Raw genomic sequence first — 6019 nt, forward strand, 5'->3', positions numbered from 1 at the left:
ATGAGGTTTAAATAATTCAAATAATTGTCAAACCATTTAGTAATTCATAACACTTCTCTTTAACATAGGCAGCAAATTATAATATCAGCTCAAATGTATATTATTGTCTTATATTTGCTAGAATTAAAGTTTTGAAACCACAAAAAATAAGTTTAGCAGACAGTTGTGTGTGTTCACTGGACAAAATCGAGGTTATGGTCTGTTCAGCCAATGAACGTCGAGAATCAGTTGTTTGAATCTGAGCGCCAGCTGCTCCAGGAGTGCGTCGTTCACACTGAAACACAGGAAGATACAAGCCTAGCTGCACCTAAGTCCCTGTTCACACCATGTCTTCATGTTTAGCACCGAGGTAACGTCTTGCCTTTATTTTCTCAAATACCTGGAAAAGTGTAAAACAACCAATGAAGTTGTTTTACATTTTTCCTGCTCTGTGTGTGTTTATTTAAAAATACAGAACATTGCTTTTTTTTCGCATGTTTGCTGTAAGCTGCGAGTGAAAACGGCTTACTTTGCATTTAGTTTCTTTATTACGAATAGTGTTAGTAGCAGTGAGCTAACAGTAGTGAGCTAACTTAAGTGATTTAATGCAAGCTAACTGGAGGTTTAGCTAAGTTGACTAAGTGTACGGATTTAACGTTATTATAAGCTTAAGAGTTAACTCCAGAGTTGGCAGTGTCGCTGTTTCGCCGCCAAATTGGGCTCGTAGTGGCCAAAACGACTGATTACTGACAGGAGAAAATCAACGGCCTTATTAGCGTATAAACGAACTATCGTAGGAGTGTTTGAATAGCTGTAAACCTGAGGAGCAGCCAGAGAGAGGTTTGCGGTTTTCAGGCCAAATTGGGCTCGTTTGAAAATGTAGTCGTGAGGGAAGTTTTGAAAGTCGCGTGATGCGGAGTTTTGGGCTCCTTTCAGAATGAACCGCGGCCGAGGAATCGCCGTATGAGTGTTTGAGTAGCCGTAAACCTGAGGACACACAGGCAGGTACAGTAGAGTACAGCTGAGAGAGAGACTGTGAGTGTGAACATGAGGGAGAATCGGCGCTAGAAGTAGAGTCAGAGAGAGAGAGATGCAGTAATCGTTAGCTAATAAAGTTATATTACTGACGTCTATCAGCAGTATTTTGACGTTATAATGTTCAGTGTTTACTGAAATAATCTCTGCAGTAAATTATCTTAAATAAAGTACTGTGCAAAAGTCATAGGCAGCCTAGAAAATTATTTAAAACAATTTATCTTGGCAATAAAAGTGTTTTTGCCGGTTATTAATATGCTGGTTAGAAGAATACAGTTAGAGGAACTCAGTTCTGAGTCCTGATTTCTCACTGCACTTCAGAATGGATTTGTTAAATTCCAGTACTCTTGATTTAATTTAATGAAGGACTGTTAGTGCTGATTATGACATTTTTAGCTTCTTAGTGCTCTGAATGTCCTGTAGTGAATTGTGTGCAGGTGGTTAAATCACCAGTGTCTCTTTGTTAGACAGAGTATGCAGTGTTTGAGTGCAGGAGTTATAAGTTAAGGCCTATGTTATGCATTATGTAGGGAGTAGGGAGCCATGTGAGATTCAGCCTAGGTATTGGATGGTATTAGATGGTAAAAAAATAATGTATTCTTTATTTGTGTGTTTGTATTTAATGTTGTTTTAAATAATAACATTTACTGTCAATATCAATAGATTTACATATAATTGAGGCAGTTTCTTTTGCAGTTGAATACTTTAAATTTTGAGCTAGTTTCAGCCACTGGTGGGAAGGTTTTAAGTACACTTTGGTCTGGAGAGTTTTGCTGGACCTGGTAACCCTGGTTCATCCCTTTAACGAGTTTAGGTACATTAGTCTTAGAAATTGAATGTGATTGTGCATCTGTTAAGTTCAGTTTAGGCAAACAACATCAAACATTACTTAGTAGTGGTCACTATTGTATTATTTAATGTGCTAACCTGGCAGTAACGGTAAAGGTGAAGGATGTTAGCTCTTGATAGAAGTACAAAGAGCTGCATGTGATTATTGTTATCAACCTGACTAGGGTAGTAATGAAAACCCAATGAAAATGTTTGGGAACAATACTTAAACAGTAATTAAAATTTTAACTCTTTTTGTTTCGTTTTGTTTCTTGTGCTTTTTTCTGTTGTTTTTTTTACTCACTTCTGCCCATGTCAGAAAACCTCCAGTGCTGCATCAGGGACACATTTTGCTGTGTTCCCACATGTTCAAAAGATTCCTACAAACAAAGGGATGTGACCAAGGTATGTTTTTTGGGTGTGTTCACATAACATTAGAAAATTAAGTAATGCTGGAATGTTACTGTTAGTACTACAGCTACGCCTGACAGATTAACTGCTTTTATATTTAAATCACAAGAACTGCAATATTTATTATAGATATATATTAACAAGGTTTAAATGAGGAAATTTCAACAAATCATACAGAGCTTATGAACTGCCTGTACATGAGTTTGACCAACACGTGCTGTATATGTGATAACCACTAAATAGTAGTCTTGCTCACTCAGTGTTCAAGCGCCTGAAGCCAGAAAAAGTGGATATTCTGGTCGTCTTGGCCAAAAATTAATTTATATTAATTTATAGAAGATAATTGCATTTAAATTGATATTGCAATATTGGTCAGAAAAATTGCAATTAGATATTTTCCCCAAATAATTCAGCCCTCGCTACAGCTTGCACATACTATGATTCCAGATCATAGAATTTTGTCATAAAGACTATATCATCAAATTGCTGCTTATTATGCCTGATTATCAGACAACAGTCTTAAAGGTTAGAGTTACAATGACGTAGAGCAGAGAAAAGTGGCAAATCAGTCATCAAACGTAAGTAGCTTCCAGTTGATCAGCTAATTCAGATATTAATACTGCAATTACACATGATAACAGTAACAACAACAGTTATCATGATTTCAGATTTTTTGCATTTTACATTACAATGGTATGCATGCTAAGTTGATTTAAAAGTGCACAGGATGTACCAGGTTACAGGCTAAAACAGATAAATGTTTGATTTTCTTTTTTCACAGGTGAGGTAGTGGTCACTGCTTTAATGGTAGCTAACAAGATCATTGAGAGATCCCACAGTGTCCAAAGCCTGGAATTATGGAATTGTCTTCCTTATGGATGCCTCCTAAGATGACTGTCATCTTTCTCAGAGTTGATGTTAAAACTGTTATGCAGTGACGGTTAAGGGTGAGTGGACAAAAATGCACAGTGAGAATGAACAGTGACATGTCATTCTATGAGATATTTGATGTGAGCATTGTATATAATTAAAGTCCTAATCCTTAACATACAAACCCCATTTCCAGAAAAGTTGGGACATTTTGTAAAATGCAATAAAAACAAGAATCTGTGAGTTGTTAATTCTCTTGAATCTATATTAACTGACAAAAGTAAAAAGAAAAAATTTCCAATGTTTTCACTGACCAACTTAAAATAATTTTAGAATTTGATGCCTGCAACACACTCAAAAAAAGCTGAGACAGAGGCATGTTTACCACTCTGTTACATTGTCTTTCCTAATTTTACCCGATTTTCTCCCCAATTTAGTCGTCTCCAATTCCACCCGCTAGTTAGGACTCCCCCAATCACACGATGCTATCAACGCTAGGAGGGTGAAGGCTAACACAGGCTTCCTCCGAGACCTGTGAAGCCAACCACCGCTTCTTTTCGAACTGCCGCTCACGCAACGTCACTGGACAGCCGAACGCGCTCGGAGGAAAGCGCCAACCGCCAGATCTGTTACGTCAGCTAACAGACGCCTGCGCTGACTAGCATCGCGCTGAGTGATGGGGGGAGAAGGAGGGGCCATCCTACCCACCCAGAGAGAGCGAGGCCAATTGTGCTCTCTCGGACTCCCGGCTACGGATGGCTGTAGCATCACCAGGGATCGAACTCGCGATCTCCTTATGATAGGGCCAACGCTTAGACGGTTGCGCCACTCGGGAGCCCTGTCTTTCCTTTTAATAACACTTTTTAATTGTCTGGCACATGAAGATACTGATTGTTTTGTAGGTGGAATTTTTGCCAATTCATGCTTAGAACTCATTGAGTTCCGGCTCAACAGTCTGTGGTTGTTGTTGTCTGATTCTGCTCTTCATGGTGTGCCATACATGTTCAATCTGGCAGATCTGACAGATCTGGACTGCTGGCAGGCCTGTAAGGCACACACACTCTGTGTCTATAAAGCCATGCTGTTGGAGCACATGCAGAACGAGGTCTGGCATTGTCTTGGTAAAATAACCATGGACTTCCAGGGAATAGACGTGTCTTGATGGCAGCAAATGTCTCTTTAAAATCCTAATAAATTTGTCAGTGGTACCTTTCACACATATTCAAGTCACCCATGCCATTGGCACTGATGACCCCTACCATGGCAGATGTTGCCATTTGCACCTTTCACTGACAAAAGTCTGGATAGTCCCTTTCATCTTTGGAATGGAGAATTTGAAATCCATTTTTCCCCAAAACAAGCTGAAACGTGAACTCATCTGACCACAGCACACATTTCCATTGTCTTTCAGACCGTCTGAGAGCTTGGGCCCAGAGAACTCACACACATTCAGCAGTGGTTTCCAGCCTTGCCCTACATGGACTGAGATTTCTCCAGATTCCCTGAATAAGTAAATCATGAAAGACCTTCTTTGCAGTCTTGTGGTGAGAAATGTTCTTTTTGAACTGTTTGACAATTCTCTCACGAAAATCTTCTCTTTGCTTGATAAGCCTGAGCCTTTGGTAGATGCTCCTTTTATACCCAATCATGAAATCCTCACCTGTTACCAATTCACCAGCTTATTGTGGAATGTTTCAAAATGAAGTAACTTGAATATTCTAGAAACTTTTCACTCTTGTCTTGCCCTTGTCAGCTTTTTTTTTGAGTGTGTTTCAGGCATCAAATTCATAATTTGTTTATGTTCACAAATACAATGAAGTTCGTCAGCCAAAACATTAAAAACAATTTCTTTGTACTTTTGTCAGTTAAATAAAAGTTTAAGAAAATTAACAAATCACAGATTCTTGTTTGTGTTGCGTTTTACCTATTTTTTCAGGGTTTGTTTTGTCAGCACACTTTCCATCTTACTGTCATTGTTGAAAATGCCCTTAACATTGTGTGTAGGCCCCTTTTAAGGACTGTAATAACTGTTGCAGTACTAGGTTCTGTTATTGACCCTTGTGCTTTGTATTAGCCAATTAAAAGTCCTCATTCTAGAGGCATATTCAGTGTTGTAGGTGAGTCATGAATGTAGTGTGGTTGCTTAGTCCTTCAAGTTGCTGGTTTTGTTGTTAGCATGTGTAAATGAAATCAAGAAACATTTTTCTCATGCAGTTCCAATCTGAATCTTTTAATAAGTGCATGCTGTAACAGTCCATACTACAAATAAATCCAGAATGATACACGAGGTAATTAGTGCTCTAATTCACATCATTGTTTATGTTTTAGACAGACATTATAAATCTTTAAAACTGTAGAAAGATTCACAGTAGCTATCTTTTTGCCGCCAATTGGTGATTATTTTGAATGTTAGGTTGCTGGGTGATGTCATGATTGTTAAAGTTCAACTGTCAAAATAAAAAGATTGAAAGTATGTTTGTTGAGGTATTATTGTTTTGGCCTGAAGTAAAAGGTAATTGTGCAAAATGTTCATGTAATTATATTGACTATATATCTTGTAAGTATATTGACTCCTGTATAAAAACTGTAATATAACAAAATGACCACAAAATTATGGTATATTTTTTTTTGATAATGCCCAATTTCTGCGAATATACTGAATAATAAAATAAAGATATTAACCATCGACTTTAATATTGGGTTAATTACATGTAATTTTGCATTGTATTTCTGTATTTAACCTGTAGAATCCAATGCTGTAACAGTGGTATCTTGTGGATAAACAGTACATTGTAATACTTGGTAGGCAGATCAACCAACATTTGTAGAATAAGAACATTTATTGACAGATTATGTCTGTTGAAAATTGTTTCATAGGATTTAAAAGTCAGTAAAG

The 6019-nt window shown here is 37.6% G+C and overlaps 1 long non-coding RNA gene across 1 annotated transcript; it reads left to right on the plus strand.

Moving 5' to 3' along the window:
• The first annotated feature begins 284 nt into the window (after nt 1-284).
• Nucleotides 285-3322, plus strand: LOC118801573. Its single transcript, XR_005006547.1, has 3 exons — nt 285-349; nt 2162-2247; nt 3035-3322. It is a non-coding gene; the product is annotated as an uncharacterized LOC118801573 (long non-coding RNA).
• Nucleotides 3323-6019: the final 2697 nt, after the last annotated feature.

This window comes from Colossoma macropomum, unplaced genomic scaffold (genome assembly GCF_904425465.1).
Source record: "Colossoma macropomum unplaced genomic scaffold, Colossoma_macropomum, whole genome shotgun sequence".
In the NCBI taxonomy this organism is placed as follows: domain Eukaryota; kingdom Metazoa; phylum Chordata; class Actinopteri; order Characiformes; family Serrasalmidae; genus Colossoma; species Colossoma macropomum.